This window comes from Eriocheir sinensis, chromosome 3 (genome assembly GCF_024679095.1).
Source record: "Eriocheir sinensis breed Jianghai 21 chromosome 3, ASM2467909v1, whole genome shotgun sequence".
Taxonomy (NCBI): Eukaryota; Metazoa; Arthropoda; class Malacostraca; order Decapoda; family Varunidae; genus Eriocheir; species Eriocheir sinensis.
Window position 1 is genome coordinate 17,771,209 of NC_066511.1, and position 20,713 is coordinate 17,791,921.

A 20,713-nucleotide genomic window follows, 5' to 3' on the forward strand; every position below is an offset into this window, starting at 1 on the left:
GCATGTGGGTAGTCTTAGGCCACTCGGCGGTGACTGAAAAATCCCAGGTAGCAGCGTGGGGATTCGAATCGACGTTGTCCATGGCGTCGTGAATGCCAGGCCCGCACGCTAACCACTCAGCCACCGCTACCTTTCCCGTGCAGTTGCTGAGGCCATTTAATACCAACTCTTATTGGACCTCATTTAAGTACCGAAATTGACCTATCTTTCGGCCACTCCTCTTGACTCTTTTGTTGGAGCAGTGAGTAGCGGGCTTTTTTTTTTCATTATTGTTTCCCTTTTTTTTGCCCTCGAACTGTTTCCTCTACTGCAAAAAATAAAACTGAATAGAAGGTGACCATTCATCTATGCAGAAGCGATCACGATGCCCATAAAATGAGCTTCAACTATCCAAGAACTCTCAGTACTAAGAGCATTTCAAAGTACTGATCTCCTCCCGCGTTGTATTGCTCTTGTAACACACTGTAGGTATTCGTCGTTGCTCCCCGTTGACTCTGAACTCTCGTCTATTCCCGGTGCGGAAAGATGTATCGAGAGAAGACAGAGAAACAACAGCAGAAGAGAACATTCTTAGGTAGACTTAGAAGACAAAAATAAACGTAATTCTGCTTAATTCAGTACTTATTTCGCACCAGAGAAACAACATTCTGAGGTAGACTTACGAGGCACAAATATATGTACTACTTTATTGTTGTTATTATTTTAAGAAACGAAACAGGTAGAGAGGGAGGAGTGCAGACACTATTAATTAAGTTGCCTGTTCAGCAGCTTCCAAACACCTGAGATACCGAGAAAGAGAAAATGAAAGTGAAAGAAAGGGAGAAAAGGAGAGAGACGATGAGAGAATATAGAAGAAATGGAGGGACAGATCTCACCTTCAATACCCGCTGTATATAGACCATCCGCCTGTGTCCAATTATTCTCAGCCAGACAAACAGACAGTAATTAGTGCGCGTCTAGGCGACGAAAATAGCCTCGTTACTACGCTTCGAGTGCCGCTTCCTAGTGCACGGCAGCAACATCACGCACTCGATACAGAAATACAGAAAAAATGTAATGGTGCTGAAGGAGGTAAGTAGATTGATTGATAGGTAAATAAATAGAAGATGTGTGTAAATAATACCAGGTAGAGTTGACAAATAACTTATATATGAACTCCGCACAGAGGCCGAGAAGAAAAGAAGATAAAGAAGAAAAAGAAGAACAGAAGGAAAAAAATGAAAAATAGGAAGAAGGAAAAGGAAGACAAAGAGGAAACAGAAGAAGAGGTGAAGAAAAACATGATGAAGAAGAAAATAAAAAGAAGAAAAAAGAGGAGGAGGAGGAGGAGGGGGAGGAAAACGAAGAAGATAATGGTTAAAAAAAATAAGAAGAAAACTAAAGAAGAACAAAGAAAGAAAGAAAGAAAGAAAGCGAGAGATTATCGGATTACTGATAAAAGAGAGAGGAAAAAGCATTACCTCATCAGCTGGAGAAGACTGCAGACAATGTACCGCCGGAAGCTGCAAACAAAAGAGGAAATGAAGGCTCAGGTTGTCTGGAGGGGTAAAAAAAGGTGGGGGGAGAAAAAAGTGCGTAGCGGATAATATGAAGAAGCGCGCCGAGGTAAAAAAAAAAAAAAAATTATCGTGAGTTCTTTTTCTTTTCTTTTTATATATATATATATACATATATATATATATATATATATATATATATATATATATATATATATATATTTACAACAAAGGAGACAGCTCAAGGGCACACAAAAAAAGGAAACAATAATAAAAATAAAGCCCGCTACTCGCTGCTCCTAAAAAGAATCCAAGGAGGGGGCCGAAATAGGGATCAATTTCGGGGTGTAGATTCGAGTCGTAGAATTGAGGTGATTTTTTTTTTCTGTTGTACGAGAGGGGAAGAACCTCAAGGGGGGGGAAAAAAGAGGGGAAACAAATAAGTCCGCTGGCTCTGCTCTCGCAAATGGTGTAATTAACTTCTCTCTGCGAAACCCAATAAAAAAAAACCACATATTGACAGGGAAGAAAGAGAATGGTGGGAAAGAAAGTAAGTAGTCGTATATTATTTTTAGTGTAAGCAAAAACTTGTGTCTAGGTTTTGAGAAAGCCGAGAAAAAAACATACTCACTGCTAAAATACTATGAACAGAAAAAATAATGTGTGTGAATGGGAGCAGCCGTTGGTTATTTTGAAAATAAAATAAAACGAAATAGTAGGTTCTGAAATTAAAAGTCAAAGATCAAAGACTTATGGGACTTGATTGATACGAATTAGGACAAAGGGACGTGAAGGGAGTGAAGTAGTCATTAGTTATTAAAAAAACAACAACAACGAAATAGTATGTTTTGGAATTAAGAGTAAAAGATCAAAGACATATGGGACATTACTGTTACGAGTCGGAATAAAGGGAAGTGACATAAAAAGCATCAAAAGCAAAAGCGACAAAAAGAAAAAATAATGACACGTTTTGGAGGTAAAAGATCAGACATGCGTGATTTAACTAGGAAAAAAAGCGAAGGATGAAGAAACGAAATAGCAGGTTCAACGATTCTGAGAGTAGAGAATAGAGTTAACAGGTGAATTATATATAAACGAAAGCATAGGTGAAGAATACATAAAAGTTCTCAGTAAGGAACGTACATAGACTGTAACACTGGAACTCATGTACGAATTAGGCAGTGAATGAGGGGAACAAATTAAGCAGATACGAGTATATAACTGATGCAAACAAGATTGAAAGTTTTAATAAAGGAAGGAAAGTTGGTAGGTAACTCAGGAGCTGCCATGTGTAGCCGTCTGGACTCATGTAGATTCCTTATATTCTTGAGTAATAATGTGCAAGTATGCTTCACAGTGAAAGATCAAGGAGGCGGAACTGTACTCAGAAACATGTTCATCTCTGACACTCCCCGACGCTACTCCGGTTGTCCCATCTATAGTCGTCTGGAGTCGGTGTAGTTTCCTTTTTTTATATTATTGTGTACATATACATACTACATACTGACAGGTCAAGGAGGCGGAACTGTACCCAGAAGCAATTTTCACCTCTGTTACTCCCCGACTCTACTGTGGCTGTTCCGGGGCAGAGGAGAGACGTGGATGACCATTAACGGAGCAGAATCAGAAACACATCAACTGAAAGATGTTCGTTAAGCTGAGAGTAAACCAAAACATCAAGAGTTAGAAGTGTTTACTGAGGTGATGCTGAAGTGTTTATTTGTTCAGACGCAAGGCGTTCCTTACCCAACCAGGCAAGAGGTGGAGGAAGCGTGGGTGACCGACCTAACAAAACACAGATAAACACATGGATTGAAAAAAAAATACAAGGAGACGAAACTGTACCCCGAGGCAACACGTAGCTCATGTAAGGTGGAAGAAGAGGTGTGGGTGACCGTCCCAACAAAACACAGATAAACACATGGATTAAAAAGACAAGAGGACGAGACTGCACCCCGAGGCAACATGTCTCTCATCTTGCTTATCTTGTACCCCGTGCCCGCCTGTAGCCTGCCAGTGGTGAGAAGAGACGTGGGCGAGGGCATAACACAGCACCGTTCAACACATTTCCATTAAATTCACCTTTGGCATTCACCGTCTTCCATTCTCTCTCTCCTGCCACGTTATTGCGCTAAAGTCTGAAGTGATATCATACAAATGGAAGCGCGCCACGGGCTGAATAGATACTCTGAGAGTAGTAACAATGGCCACTATGGAGCTTCGTTCTTTCCTCCCCCTCTCGAAAAAATATGATGAAAATTCGTCCAAAAATAATTCCAGTTTCCATTTTTTATTTGACTATTTATTCCTTTTTTTCCTGGGAGTGACAACGCCAGGCGAGGTCTAATAGGAGAGAGATGGCCAGGATGCTGGAGGGTTCTGGCAGTGGAGGAAATAATTATAGAGTGTACTGTGGAAGTCCAGGATCGGGGAGGGAAACAGACAGGCGGACAGAAGGATCAGACGTAAAAATATTAAACGGATGGAAGTGAGGATACGTGATATTGTCTCCCCAGGGAAGCTCAGTAAACAAGCGTCAATTTAATGGTAATGGATAATCGTAAGTAACGTTGAACTGTTGCCCAGAGCAAGAGACTGAAGAGCCGTTGTGTGTCGAGGAGGCGTGGCGAGGGGGATGGACAGCACTTATTTTTTAGCAGCAGGGTAACATTTAGATTGAGTGTAACAGTACTTTGTGGATGTCAATGGGAAGGGAAAAAAAAGTAGATAGTTTGGATGTAATAATATGTCGATGTCAGTGGGAAGGAAAACAAAAAGAGGGAAAAGGAGGAGATAGTTTGCGTGTAATAGTATATATGTCTGTGTCAGTGCGATGGAAAACAGGTTAAACAAGGAGGAGATTTATACTTTTTGCCATATGTGTGGAAAAGAAAAGAAAAAGAGTTGCGTGGATTAAGCGTTCTGCACACCATCTATTTCAGCTTTTTTTTTTTTATTATGCTCCCTTAACTCCATAAATATCTCTCATGTAGCCTGTTTTCAATTATGTTCGGCGCCTTATGACCGCTGTAGTTGCGGCGCCATGACGGTTCCCCAATCAATCAATCAACAAATCAAACCAGGATATTCAAAGGTTGAATGAAAGTATTGGAAAACAAGTGTGCGAAAGTGAGCTGACGAGTGAAATGGGCACCACATGTTTACTTAAAGGCACTGAAAGAACATTTTATATTCCACTGAAAGCGTATTCCATGCACTAGTAAACAAAATTAATTAACGGGATGGCAGAAGGTAAAGAACTGACGAGAGGAACTTAATCCCTTCGTATATTATTGTTGAGTGAGGGAGAAAGATTGCCGGCGCTGAAAACGTACTTATCACACAATCCATCAAGGTGAATTAACAGCTGAGTAAAGAGATGAGAGATCCATCCAGTGTGCAAGGGAGAACTGATAAATTAATGACCCTCACACGCATACCACACGCACTGTTGCCATGTGGGAGGAAAAGGTTACAAGCACTGAACAAGCACTCCAAACACGATCAAACGAGGTGTAAATGCAGGGGAATCAACGAAAATTGACTTCGTTGGTATACATATATTATTGTTATGGGCTTGAGAAGAGGTTACGGAACTGGAAAGGCACTCCATTCAATGCTACACACGCAAACATTTGAAACATTTTGAAACATTTGAAACCTTTATTTATCACCTATTTTTTTTCCAGGTACATACATTTATTTGGTTTGAGGTAGATTTATAGGTTAGCCCTTTATATACTAGTGCTTTTCGGGCAAACCAGATGAATTAACAGCTGACTTACTACGGGAAGGAGTGACCGTCATTATATATCGTCACCTTCGTAAACTATCAAAGTATTTTTTTGGATATTTCTAGAGTTCTGGCTCAGTCAGTTTTTACTTTATTATATTTACTTTATTCTTACTCGGTTTCATCTTGTGACGCACCTTTTAGCACAGTTGCCTTCGTCACTTTAGGATGTAAGTGGTCTAGTAATCGCCTTAACTTTCTGGCTATACCACAAAGTAACTGGAAAATGCGACCGTTTTTTTGTTTGCGATTTTCGGAAAAGTAGAAAAAATGGCAGGTAGTTTGTTTATGAAGGTGTCGATGTGTGGTGGAACGCGTATTGTTTTCAAGGGTGACTTAGCAGAGGAGAAAACGAAGCCACAATAAGGTCGAGTTGGTTGTAGATTATATGATTACAGTCTGTTCACTCAAGTCTGACCCAAGCTGACAACATAAACCTAAGCGTGTTCGTAAGCACAGTGCAGATTAGCAGAAAGTGCCGCGTGAGATAAATTACAAACAGAGGTTAAAGAAAACTTGGAAGTCATAGCGGTAGCCAATCAGCACTCAGCTTGCAAACACGCTTAGGTTTATGTTGTCAGCTTGGGTCGGATTTAAGTGAAGCCTTAAGTGCAAGCCTCAACACAGGACCAAGAGTTGTGTCCCGCCCTCTTTCTGGAATTCAGTTAGTCGTTTGTGGATAATTATTTAGTTTGGCCTTCATGGTGACCCCCGTGATTAGTCGTTAACCCTGAGCTGAAGGAATATTGCAGTTGGGGTACAATTAGCGAAGGCGTTTATGTTGGAGACAAAGCAATTAGACGCACGTACTGAGGGGAAGTAAGTAATTGGTCATAATTGCTCAAACTAGAACTGATATTTTGTACTCCAGAGACAGGCAGCGCCAACACCGGCAAACTAGAGAACTTTCACGGTGGATCTGTGCAATAATTTTTTTTTTATACGTTGCGCCTATGTCAGCGGTTGGCTTTCTTGGTGGAGCCTGGTGGTCGGCCCCAGCCCGTTGTGGCGCAGATAAGTGTTCATAGTCGCACCATGTTGCGTGGCTCATGCTGCTCCCCGGAGCTCATCTTTGTTCCTCTTCTAAGTTCTAGAGGGAATCTAGTGTCCGAGTTGATAGGTGGTCTTCAGGGCAGCATGTTGGTAGTCTAAGGCCACTGAAGAACTGCCAGCTTATTCGTACCGCTGGGCGGGACGCGAATCTGCGTCCTCCTGGACTCCGCGTCCACACACTGACCACTCAGCCACCGCATCCCTGGTTTTGCTATAGTACCCGCTTAATTACCGCCTCGTGTTGGCAGGATGTCTATCAAAAGAACACCAACTTTTGTATCAGCAATTTATTCTTGTCACTGGCATGTATCGAAGGTAATAATTGATTTTTAGAGTCAACTTTAAGCAATATTTTATTAGAAATCAATTCCGTCACCTGCTTACTGATTGATCCTAATGTGGTGAAAATTGTTTTTGGTGTATAATGATAAGTATGATTGATTTATGTCTGTCTTCATAAGTAGTCTAATTTTCTCCAGCCGGAATAAACCGAAATACATCTGTTCCGAAACCGCAATATGGATACAGACCGTTGAGGACGAAGTGTGGTGGATTTAGCAAAGGTTTCCTCTTTTTTTCTCCCTTTTATCAACCCTCTTCTTTTCCTGTCCTACCTTTTTCACCTTCACTTCTTTCCTCCACTCCTTTTATTCTTTCCTTTCTTCTCTCCTTTCCTCCCCTCTTCTCTCCTTCCTTTTCCCTCAATTCTTCTTCTTTCACTTTCCCTTTCTATTCCGAACTTCCTCCATTTTTCCGTATTTATTTTCATTTCCTTTTTTCCTTTATTCCTCTCCCCGTCGTCCCTTTGCCTCCTGCCCCTTTTCCCTTTCACACCTTCTTAGCTCTTGTCCCTTCGTTCCTTTTCTTACCTTCCTCCTTTATTCCTTTTCCCCCGCCAATCCTTTTCTCCTATCCCTCTTCTTTTTCATACTTCTTGATTTCCTTTCCATGGCAGGGTGACACACACACACACACACACACACACACACACACACACACACACACACACACACACACACACACACACACACACACACACACACACACACTTACACACGCTCTTTAATTAATCTCGGCTTTTTATTATTCCACGTCACCACAATTAATAAAACAGACAAACTTACACTAAAGCGGCTCCTTCATCTTCACCACACTTGTCTCGTCACACTCTCGACACACACACGCACGCACACACACACAGTTTACCCTCTTTCTCTCCATCTCCCTCTATCTATCTATCTATCTAGCGATCTCTCTGTCTGTCTCATTCTCCCTTGCACGACGGGTCACATGTGTTTTAAAAAAGTAGATAAAGGGTGCGAAGTATGACGTTCAGTAATGATGCCGGGCCTCTGAATGGAGCATCAAAGCCCATCACACGGCCGGCGCTATAGCATCATTAGTACTTCACAGGATGCCGCCATGAATCGCCAGACACAACAAGAACAATGACGCGGCGGAGGTAAACAGCGTCACGTTGCACTATATAGGGTTAAAGCGTTGAACCTTAGGCCACCATTAGAACCATTAGGACATCATTAATACAACATAGAAGAGTTGATTGATAGATAGAAAGAGAGAGAGAGAGAGAGAGAGAGAGAGAGAGAGAGAGAGAGAGAGAGAGAGAGAGAGAGAGAGAGAGAGAGAGAGAGAGAGAGAGAGAGAGAGAGAGAGAGAGAGAGAGAAAATTACATAGAATTACATAAAAAATCAGACCACACAGACCCCATGGTCCAGACTAGGTGATCTGTCCTTAAACCCAAGTGAATCTACACTAATCAGATGGCTCCAAAACGTTGCTTTTCTACTCTAGTTAATATTAAGTTCAAGGAAGTGACAGTCGAGCTTGTCTTTAAAGGAGTCAATCGTGTTACATTGGACCACTGACGGTGGGAGCTTATTCCATTCTCGCACTACAACGTTGGTGAAGAAAAATTTGGTGCAGTCTGAATTTACTTGTCTACATTTGAGTTTTATGCCATTGTTCCTCGTTAGCAAAGTGTCATCGATCATAAACAATTTTTTTTATTTTAAAACATTCGATCAATTTTCCTCGGAGGCGACGTTTCTCAAGAGAGAACATGTTAAGGGTGGAAAGCCTTTCTTCGTAGGATTTGTTGCCAAGGAAGGGATCATTTTTGTTGCCCAACGCTGAACACCTAATTTAGCAATGTCCTTTGCATGGTGAGGAGACCAAAACTGTACCGCATATTCCAAGTGGGGTCTGACTAAACTATTGTAGAGCGGAAGTATTACATCTTTATTCCTGAATAAAAAGTTTCTTTTAATGAAGCCCAACATTCTGTTCGCTTTATTTGCTGCATCGATGCATTGATGTGAGAATTTGAGGTCTGACGCGATTTTGGCCCCCAGGTCCTTAACGCATTGAACGCTTGTGAGTTTAACGCCGCGCATTTCGTAATCGAACTTCTTATTTCTTGTTCCAACTTGAAGGACCTGGCACTTGTCTACGTTAAAGGGCATCTCCCATCTATCCGACCAAGCTGAAATTTTGTGCAAATCCTCTTGGAGGTTTTGCCTGTCTTCGTCAGTGAGAACCGAGTTACCAATCTTTGTGTCGTTTGCAAATTTACTAATCCGATTATTGAGTCCAACATCCATGTCGTTGATGTAAATAATGAAGAGCACTGGGCCAAGAACCGAGCCCTGAGGGACGCCACTAGTGACCGGCGCCCATTCTGAGTTAAATCCGTCAGAAAGAGAGAGAGAGAGAGAGAGAGAGAGAGAGAGAGAGAGAGAGAGAGAGAGAGAGAGAGAGAGAGAGAGAGAGAGAGAGAGAGAGAGAGAGAGAGAGAGAGAGAGAGAGAGAGAGAGAGAGAGAGAGAGAGAGAGAGAGAGAGAGAGAGAGAGAGAGAGAGAGAGAGAGAGAGAGAGAGAGAGAGAGAGAGAGTGTAACATAATTTAGCATTAGGAAAACAAGCACAACAAAGATAGATGGAACACAATATAGCAGGTAGTTCTTCCCCCTCACCCTCTCCCCACACACCACCATCACCATCACTGACCGGCCCTTTCACAACATGACGCACGGTTTGACGCTCTAATGCTTCCCGGCGCCACTGACACCGGATCGATGCGGCTCTTAAGCGCGTTCTGGAGGCGCCGGAGCTATAGCATAAGAGACGGCGTGACCTCAGAGTAAGCGCCGGGTATACTCGAGATGATTTATTAAGAGGTGCGCAGGGAGCGAAGTATTGAATGCCACACCGCGTTATTTCACGATAAATTACCACTTACAAAGGCTCACTCGTAATGTAGTTTCGTGCAACTCCCTCCCTCCCCGCCATTAGTAGCAGTTTGGTCATGAATAATCTAGACTTTAATTTTTTTCCTAATGTTCAGGTTTGTTTTATGACCTTATATTAGTTTATTTTCACGAGGTATTAATCGTTTATTGTATACGCTGTTTTGACACACACACACACACACATACACACACACACACACACACACACACACACACACACACACACACATATGCACACGCAATTCTCGTTCACTTCCTCGCCCCAGCAGTGTCACGCCAGAAGCAGCAGCAGCAGCAGTTCTCGTTATTGCAGAGGGCAGCAGGTCCTCTGCCTCGCGGTGCCTTGCAGCAAGCAGACTGTCAGGGCCTCCGATGCAGACGGCCTCTCCTCGCAATATGTTTGACACTTATTGTACCCGAGGGACCACTCGCCCCGCCGCCAGATGTAATTTCGCTGCCATTTCAACGCCACAGAAACGAGGACGACATCTGCGTGAGGCCTTGACCTGGAGGAGGAGCGGATGACCTTGAACACCACTCACATACACAGCACCACAGCATGTCAGGTCCCAAGTTTCCACAGCACTCAGTTATCACACTATCGCAGTATTCTAGTTACATTTTAGTTTACCGTAGTTCTCAGCGTCGCAGCATCTCCCAGTCCCTAGCAGTTCACAGCTCTCATCATTGACAGTCCTCAGTATTCACAACACAGTATTCATCATGCCTTGCTTCGATTTCGCGGACTCGGATTCCATCTCAGCCTGAGCCGTCGACGCGCAGCTCACCCGAGTCCTCATTCTCTCTTTCGAGCCGGTTGTTAAATGTTCTTGGAGATACCAGGGTAACCGGAATGTCTCACCTCCTCTGTCTCGGGGTAATGCGTTTTAACCACTTGGAGCTCAAGGGACAAGGAGACGAAATTGTGACCAGCGAAATTGCATCCCAGCATTTTAAAGATGTTTCCACCTACTCTTTCACAGCACCACATAATTCAGAACTTATTGTGCAAAGACCTCATATCATTTGGAACCCTCATTCTCGCAGCACGCAGCCTATAATTCACAGCACTTATTTATCAACCCCTCATTTTTTGCCGTCCACAACAGTTACCCAGTCCTCACAGCAACAACGAGTTATAATACATAGCCACTATAACTCAGTAACTCACACCCCTCCCATAGTTTATAGCCTTGAGCACAATGACTTTGGCAATAAAAATGCACATACAGAACCCCAATGACATACAACACCTAACAGTACATCCATAGCTCAGAGTGTGTTGACCTTTACTCCAGCCAACACAGCACACAGCCCTCACAGCACCTAGAAAAGCATAAATACACACCCACAGAAGCACGCCACACCTAAAACCCCCCCTCGCAGCGTATACCTTTTAGCAAGCTTTTAGCAGTTGTCACAACACCATCACAGCACAGCCCACAGCACTTTGGGTTAACTTTTCTCTCTCTTAGTGTAAAGGGAAAAAAGGGAAACAGTGGGTACTTTTGTTCTTGTGTAAAGGAAGATGGTTAGCAGTGGGTACTTTTGTTCTAGTGTAAAGGAAGACGGTTAGCAGTGTGTACTTTTGTTCTAGTGTAAAGGAAGACGGTTAGCAGTGTGTACTTTTGTTCTAGTGTAAAGGAAGATGGTTAGCAGTGGGTACTTTTGTTTCAGTGTAAAGGAAGATGGTTAGCAGTGGGTACTTTTGTTCTAGTGTAAAGGAAGATGGTTAGCAGTGGGTACTTTTGTTCTAGTGTAAAGGAAGATGGTTAGCAGTGGGTACTTTTGTTCTAGTGTAAAGGATGATGGTTAGCAGTGGGTACTTTTGTTCTAGTGTAAAGGGTGATGGTTAGCAGTGTGTACTTTTGTTCTAGTGTAAAGGAAGATGGTTAGCAGTGGGTACTTTTGTTCTAGTGTAAAGGAAGATGGTTAGCAGTGGGTACTTTTGTTCTAGTGTAAAGGAAGATGGTTAGCAGTGGGTACTTTTGTTCTAGTGTAAAGGATGATGGTTAGCAGTGGGTACTTTTGTTCTAGTGTAAAGGATGATGGTTAGCAGTGGGTACTTTTGTTCTAGTGTAAAGGATGATGGTTAGCAGTGGGTACTTTTATTCTAGTGTAAAGGATGATGGTTAGCAGTGGGTACTTTTGTTCTAGTGTAAAGGAAGATGGTTAGCAGTGGGTACTTTTGTTCTAGTGTAAAGGAAGATGGTTAGCAGTGGGTACTTTTGTTTCAGTGTAAAGGAAGATGGTTAGCAGTGGGTACGTTTGTTCTAGTGTAAAGGAAGATGGTTAGCAGTGGGTACTTTTGTTCTAGTGTAAAGGATGATGGTTAGCAGTGGGTACTTTTGTTTCAGCGTAAAGATGGTTAGCAGTGGGTACTTTTATTCTAGTGTAAAGGATGATGGTTAGCAGTGGGTACTTTTGTTCTAGTGTAAAGGATGATGGTTAGCAGTGGGTACTTTTGTTCTAGTGTAGAGGAAGATCGTTAGCAGTGGGTACTTTTGTTCTAGTGTAGAGGAAGATCGTTAGCAGTGGGTACTTTTGTTCTAGTGTAAAGGAAGAAGGTTAGCAGTGGGTACTTTTGTTCCAGTGTAAAGGATGATGGTTAGCAGTGGGTACTTTTGTTCCAGTGTAAAGGATGATGGTTAGCAGTGGGTACTTTTGTTCTAGTGTAAAGGATGATGGTTAGCAGTGGGTACTTTTGTTCTAGTGTAGAGGAAGATCGTTAGCAGTGGGTACTTTTGTTCTAGTGTAGAGGAAGATCGTTAGCAGTGGGTACTTTTGTTCTAGTGTAAAGGATGATGGTTAGCAGTGTGTACTTTTGTTCTAGTGTAAAGGAAGACGGTTAGCAGTGTGTACTTTTGTTCTAGTGTAAAGGATGATGGTTAGCAGTGGGTACTTTTGTTTCAGCGTAAAGATGGTTAGCAGTGGGTACTTTTGTTTCAGTGTAAAGATGGTTAGCAGTGGGTACTTTTGTTTCAGTGTAAAGATGGTTAGCAGTGGGTACTTTTGTTTCAGTGTAAAGATGGTTAGCAGTGGGTACTTTTGTTTCAGTGTAAAGATGGTTAGCAGTATCTTTATTTCTAGTGTACAGGAAGATAGGTCAACAGTGGGTACTTCTGCTCCTCCCAGTCACCCAGTAGGGGACAGAGGACGAGCTTTCTGTCCCCGTGGAAGTGGTCGAATGTGGAAATCATTTTAGGCTCCGGGCTATTGATTGTCAATATATCCCATCCCTTGACAGTCTCGCCTTTCTTTATTTTGTGTTTTTTCGTCTTTGTCCTCTCTAGTAGTATGGTATCCCTGACGGTCGTATCTTTGTTTCTCTATTCTTCTTTTTTTCTTGGGTCTCTCTTACGTGCTTCTGCAAAACCTCCATAATTTACACTTCTTCTCGAGACTTGCTTCTTTCGTCTTCGTATTTAATTGTTTTTCTTTCTTTCGGCATCATTTCTACTTCACCAACCTCATTTGTTATCTAACTGCCATTTTTCTTTATTTCATTCATCTCTAATGATCTCTCCTTCCTCTTCTCTGCACTATTTACCTTTCCTTTCTCTGTAAACAAAAGAAAATGAGCAAATCCAACTTCCAACGCATTGCAGTGATTCTTTTTAATATACGCCAAGAACAGTATATTTGTGTTCTACTGTTCCTCTCCTTGCACAGCAACAGTTTTTATTAATCCCTTTCTCTCCCGTCACAAAGAGAAAACATCAGACAATCTTCATCTCTCTCGCTCTGCTGCCTTTCAGTAATATCCGACAACATATATAAAAGGGCAAATATCTTTTTATCTTCCCTTTTCTTTGACTCTTACACCTGTTTTAATTAGTGTTCCAAGTCTCGGATCTTTTTTCGACATAAGGGTCTTTCTCTACATACTGACCTTTCTTTACATACTGACCTTTCTCTCCATACGGATCTTTCTCTACATACGGACCTTTCTCTACATACGAACCTTTCTCTACATACGGATCTTTCTCTACATATGGATCTTTCTCTACATATGGATCTTTCTCTACATACTGACCTTTCTCTACATACTGACCTTTCTCTAAATACTGACCTTTCTCTACATACGGACCTTTCTCTACATACGGATCTTTCTCTACATACGGACCTTTCTCTACATACGGATCTTTCTCTACATACTGACCTTTCTCTACATACGGATCTTTTTCTGCATACTGACCTTTCTCTACTTACGGATCTTTCTCTACATACGGACCTTTCTCAACATACGGATCTTTCTCTACATACTGACCTTTCTCTACATACGGACCTTTCTCTACATACGGACCTTTCTCTACATACTGACCTTTCTCTACATACGGACCTTTCTCTACATACGGACCTTTCTCTACATACGGATCTTTCTCTACATACTGACCTTTCTCTACATACTGACCTTTCTCTACATACGGATCTTTCTCTACATACGGACCTTTCTCTTCTACATACGGATCTTTCACTACATACGGATCTTTCTCTACATACTGGCCTTGCTCTACATACTGACCTTTCTCTACATACGGATCTTTCTCTACATACGGACCTTTCTCTTCTACATACGGATCTTTCTCTACATACGGATCTTTCTCTACATACGGATCTTTCTCTACATGCGGATCTTTCTCTACATACGAACCTTTCTCTACATACGGACCTTTCTCTACATACGGACCTTTCTCTACATACGGATCTTTCTCTACATACGGATCTTTCTATACATAATACGGATACTTTTTCTACCCTCTGAGAAGGGCGATTTTTCCCTTCCCTCTTCTCTGTATAAGACACGTGGACCTCAGATCTCTGCATTTACTGAATAAGTCGCGCAGATATTTTTTTTCCCACCCTTCCCTACCCGCTAACGTTTTCCTGTTATCAGTATACAGCAACCATCACCAAGCTCATGTCTTTTGTCGATCACTCTACGTAAGAAGAGTTAACGTCTCATCTAAGGCCACTATAAACAGCCTGAATATCCTGTCTCTCCTCCGTCCCCTTCTGTGGCAAATGAGAAGAACAAATATACTTTCTCATGGCTTACCGTTTTTGTTATCAGTATAGTACCCAAGATAATTACTAACCATTACCAAACGGCATGCTCATTCCTCTATACCTACGTTCTACAATTTGCACCAACGTTTTCTTTACCTTCTCTCTCCTGTTATGAATGTGGACCCGTTTTTACTTCGCCGTTTTCATTATTAACCATCATTAACCTTATGCCGCTTGTCTCGTGTTACCAACCGCATGTTTATTCTTTTACACTTATTTACTTTTTATTTTTACTTACTTTTTTTTAATTACTTACTTTTTTTAATTTTTTCTACACTTACTTTTTTCTTTAACTTACTTTTACTTACCGCATGTTTATTCTTCTACATTTACGTTCTTTTTATGCTGCACCAACATTTTATTTCCCCTCTCTCTCTGTCGCCCCCATATATAATGCTCCTACCTCGCTGTCTTCTCCGCTTATCATCTCCTCTCTTTTCTTGTCCTACACTCACTTCTGTTGTATTTTTCCCCGTCCGTCTCATGTTCTATTACAAACGTGAACCTTCAATTACTTGGCTATTCATAAGGCGGCTGCAACGCCCTTCCTCCTCCCTCCTTCCTTCCTTAACGCCTTCCTTCATCCTCCTCAACTCTCCCTTTCCTTCCCTAATGCTTCTTCCTTTTTTTCCTTCTTCTTTCTTCTTTTTCCATTTTCCTTCACTTTATTTGCTCCACTTTGTCTTCTTCCTCCTCACCATCATCAACATTGTCTATTTCCCTACAAACACTTTAGTAACTTGACGAGAATATTTATTAACTACGTCACTTCCCATCCCTTCTTTCCACATCGTGCCCTTTCTCTCCCTTGTAATCCCTTCCCTCCCTTCCCCTTCATTCATTCCATATTCATTATCTCCTTCACGTTTACTTCCTTCATTCGCCATTTCTTCACTGCGTACCATCACTAACTTACGTCACCTCCACACTCGGTAGGTATAAGGGGTTGGATCTCTTCTTACCCCTTCCCTCCCTTCCTGCTCGTCTGTTGCAATTGGGGACTGTTCGGCGCGGCGGAGGTTTCAGGTGGTCGGCACGGAGGAGTTAGTTAGGCCGGGGCGGGACAAAGCGGCTCATTAGGCTCCCAAGATGCGTCGCTAGAGTCTTTGAAGCAGGTCTCTGAAGCCCCGCTATTCATAAGGCTGTTGCAACGCCCTTCCTCCTCCCTCCTTCCTTCCTTAACACATTCCTTCCTCCTCCTCAACTCTCCTTTTCCTTCCCTAATGCTTCTTGCTTTTTCTTTTCTTCTTATTTCTCTGTCCATTTTCCTTCACTTTATATACTCCCTAACTCTCCCTCCTCCACTTTTTTTCTCCCTTCTTCCTCCTCAGCTCTTCGTTTTCTTCCTCCGTGCCTTCCCTCTCTTTTCTTCTTCCTCCACTTTCCTCCCTTCGTTTCTCCCCTAACACTTCCTTTTCATCTTTTCTTTCTTCCTTCTCTTCAGTTCTCCTTTTCCTTCATCTGTCTCCTTTTACCTTTTCTATTTCCTTTTTTTTCCTTCTTCCTCTTTTCACTTCCTTCCATCCTTCATCCATGCCCTTCATTTTCTTCTTATCGCTTTTCCTTGCTTCTTCCTCCCTTCCTCAGTGCCCTCCTTTCCTCTTTAGAACCTCCTCCTTTTTCTTTTCCCTCCTCTTTCCTAACTTCCTTCATGTCCTTCATGTTCTTCTTAACACTTTTTCCTTCTCTTTTCGTTTTCCACCTCTTTTCTATTCCTCTTTCTTCCCTTCCTCCACGTCCTGCCTTTCCTCCCAAGCACTTCCTTATCTTTTCTCCTTCATCCTCTTTTTCTCTCCTTTGTCGTTTTCTTCTCTCCATTAAACTTTCTCTTCCTTCCTCTTCCTCCTCTCCCTCGTGTTTTTCCTTCCTAACACCTTTTTTCCTCCCATATCTTTCTTCTTTGTTGTATCCACTCGTTAACACACTCTTCTTCCTCCTTCTTCCTATCTCCTTGTCTTCCCTCCCTAACTCCTTCCTCCTTCCTTTCCTCACCTTGTCTTCAATTCCTATCACTTCCCTCTCTTTCCCTTTTCCTTCCACCTTCCTATTTTTTTTTAACTTCACCGACCTCTCTTTCTTTCTTTTCTTTTCTCCCTTTCTCCTTACGTCCCACGGCAGTTTGTTTTTCCTTCCTTTTTATCCCCCTTTTGTTACCCTCGTCCGGCCAGAAAGCCTTCCTACACTGCTCTCTTAATTAGTGTCTTTCCTCGCCTCTTTCCTCCTCTAACTGCCTGTCATTTACTTTTGGCTCCGGGACGCTTGTTTTGCTTCGTGTTTTCGTTTAGTTCTCGTCTTGTTTCACCTCCATTTTCTGCTTGGTTTCCCGTTTTCTTCTTGTTTTGCCTCTGTTTTCTTCTTGTTTACACATTTGTTTTCTTTTCGTTTTCCCTCTGTTTTCTTCTTGTTTTTTCTCTGTTTTCTTCTTGTTTTTTCCCTGTTTTCTTCTTGTTTTACCTCTGTTTTTTTCTTGTTTACCCATCTTGTTTTCTTCTCGTTTTCCCTCTGTTTTCGTCTTATTTTACCTCCGTTTTCTGCTTGGTTTCCCGTTTTCTTCTTGTTTTGCCTCTGTTTTTCTTGTTTACCCATCTTTTTTCCTTTCGTTTTCCATCTTGTTTTCTTTTCCTTTTACCTCCGTTTTCTTCTTGTTTTTTTCTCTGTTTTCTTCTTGTTTTGCCTCTGTGTTCTTCTTGTTTACCCATCTTATTTTCTTCTCCTTTTCCCTCTGTTTTCTTTTTGTTTTTTCTCTGTTTTCTTGTTTTTTTTCCTGTTTTCTTCTTGTTTTACCTCCGTTTTCTTCTTGACTTTTCCTGTTTTCTTCTTGTTTTACCTCCGTTTTCTTCTTGATTTTTCCTGTTTTCTTCTTGTTTTCCCTCTTTTTCGTCGTTTTTCCTTCAGTCGCCGCGCAAAAACAACGACTCCCTTACATTGCAACTTCTATTATCGCCTCATCTCACTCAATCCCCGTAATGTTTTGACTCCCGGTACCTTTCGGATGCATGGCGCTTTGTGTGTGTGTGTGTGTGTGTGTGTGTGTGTGTGTGTGTGTGTTTTCCACGTTCTTTTTCTCTTCCGCGTATTCCACTTACCATGAAAAAAAAATATATCGGGGTTCCTAAACTCCAATGGCAATTAGTGTCTTTTTTTTTGGGGGGGGAGTAACGGAAGCGGCTTAAGGTCCACAAAAAAGAGTCTGGTAAACGCTGCTCCTGTAAAAAAGAGGATAGTTTGAGTGACCCAATAGAGGGGTAACATCGGTTGTATATGTTGTTTTAGGGCCCATTAACCTTTGCTTTTTATGGCACTTGTTGTTGTCCACCCTGTTAAAATTGTTTGACTTCACCGGTGTCTCAAAAAACAGACTGTCCTTATACGTTCTCTAAAAAAAAAAAGCAGATAGTTTGAGTGGCTGAAAGAGTGTTAATATCGGTTTTACGTTGTTTTACCGCCTATCAACTTTCGGTTTGATGGCGCTTGTTGTCCATCCCTTTTAGTTTGTTTTACTTCACCGGCCTTGCAAAAAAAAAAAAAAAAAAAAACAGGCTGTCGTTATACCGTTTAACTATCACTAGTGCTTCATCTCACTCATTACTTACCGAACCAAAGTGCCGCATCCCTTAATTAAGCCATTGACATTTCTTTGTTTTGACAGTTTTACCTTTTTTTTTTTTTTTACAGCGAGGGAGGCAGCTCAAGGGCTTAAGATAGAATCGACAACAAAAAATGCCCGCTAAATGCTTCTCCAACAAAAGAAAAAAGAACGAGAGACCAGAAGAGAGGTTGTGGCTTGACGTATTAGGCCGAATGGCAGATTTCTGAAGTGTATTGCGTATTTGGCACCTCCCGGAACTTCTGAGCCTTACATGGGTGACGTGCGGGTCGTAGCTCACAAACTAACCACGTAATCCTCTTTTAATTATTCTCAGTATTTCCCGGCAAAATGTACCAGTGGCGTAGATCTTAACCTCATTTAACCCTAACTAACCTAACCTTAACCAGATTCCCTTCCTGACCTCAAGCGGCGGCAATACATGGGGTACGTATCATTGACAAGTCTAACACTAACTAACCTTACCTGAACCGAATTCCCTTCCTGTGACACTTCATGGGGTACGCATCATAGCCAAGTCTTACCCTAACTAACCTTACCGGAATCGGATCCCCTTCCTGACCTCACGCTGCGACACTTTTGGGGGTTCGTATCTTAACCTAACCTTTACTAACCTAACCTAAACCGCTTCCCTTCCTGACCTCACGCTGCGACACTTAATTGGACTCGAATCTTAACCTAGCCCAACCATAACTAACCTAACCTAAACCGCTTCCCCTTCCTGACCTCACGCTGCGACACTTAATTGGGTTCGTATCTTAACCTAGCTCAACCATAGCTAACCTAACCTAAACAGGACCGGGTGCTGAATGCTACTACAGTTAAGGAATATACGATCGGATCCCCTAACACTTTCTCTTCCTTCTTCCTTCATCCTTCCTTCTTTCTTTCTTGTCTTCCCTCGTTCATGTCACGCTGCGCCACTGCATTTTTTTTTTTTACAGTAAAGTGAGTGAGTAGTCGTGGTCGTGATCGGATGTGTCGCGTCTTGCTCCGTGTGGAAAGTGCTGTGTCGACATCGCTGGCAAAGCCAAGGCCCCGTTGGATTTGTGTTACGTTTGTAAGGATTTCACAGGCGAGAAATGGACTGGATGCTGTTTGTGCCCTAAATGGTGTCATGTGAAGTGTGCTTATTTGTCTGGAATTAAGCAGGAGAATATACCTAAAATTAATTGGATGTGCAACGCATGCCTCCATAAAGCATCTCTGGCTACCAAAATTGTGGAAAAAATGGATGAATTCAAGCAAGAATTATCTAAGGAAATATCTGTGGTTAAGGATGAAGTTGAATCGAGGGCTGTGAAGGTGCAGGAGGAGCTGGGATCAGTTGTTGACACCCTTAAACTTGCTGAGCATGCTGAATCTAGCTGGGCTGAGGTGGCAAAGAGAGGCAAGAAGGTCAAGAAAAATCTCTTAGTTGTAAAAGCTTCTACACAGGAAAAGAAGGCAACAGACATGAAGGATGAAGTCTCCCAGGCATTGAATGGTATTCAAATAACTGATTCAAGATTTACAAATAGAGGTAACATTATCATGAACTTTGATAATGAGAACACAAGGGATGAGGCTGCTCAAAAACTGGAGTCTGTTGAGCAAATTAATACCAAGAGTGTTGGAAAGATGAAACCAAAGATCATGATATGCAATGTGCATAAAGAGGAGACCAAGGATAAAATAAAGGAGACCATCTTAGACCGCAATGAGTTCTTATACGCCATTGGGGGTGTTGAGGATGAGCTGGTTTTTAGCAAGCCTGCAGCTGGCGGCACGATGCACTACATTTTGAGGTGTGACCCAACTGTAAGAGAGCTGATTCACAAGAATCACGACAAGCTAAAATTAGAATGGGGAATATACACAGTGAGAGACAGATACCATGCAATTATATGCTATCATTGTCAGAGATATGGCCATCTTGAGGCCAACTGTACTGCCAAGACCAATGGAGACACCCCAAATTGTTTCAAATGCGCTGGCAATCATAAATCACAGGAGTGCACCATGGCTGAGAAGAAATGCATAAACTGTGTGAGATACAAGAAGCCTGAAATCAATCACTCAGCGAATGACCAGTGTTGTGTAGTTCTCCAGACTGAAATTGAGAGAATTCGTAACATGACCGATCATGGGTATTAATCACTGTCTGTACTCAAAGATAAATTGTGTGTGATGAAGGTTCAGTGTGCTGGAAATAATTGTTGAATATTTAATTGTGATACTATAATGAAAATAGCAGACATGAACACTGAACTAATTGTTATATGTGATATTATTCGTGAAAGAAATTAAGACACTCACTCACTCACTACGATGTTTGAGAATAAGTGCATCGAAGACTATTATTGAGGCTAACGTTGAAATTTTTGACGGCGCTCGTAGAGCGCTGCATCAGCGGCGGAGTAGGGCCTGAAACCTCATCAACGGTA

General features: G+C 42.1%; 1 protein-coding gene across 1 annotated transcript in view; it reads left to right on the top strand.

Moving 5' to 3' along the window:
- The window catches only part of LOC127003279 (BAI1-associated protein 3-like), a 317,122-nt gene that overhangs the window by 165,482 nt on the left and 130,927 nt on the right, over window positions 1-20,713 (top strand). The window lies entirely within an intron of this gene.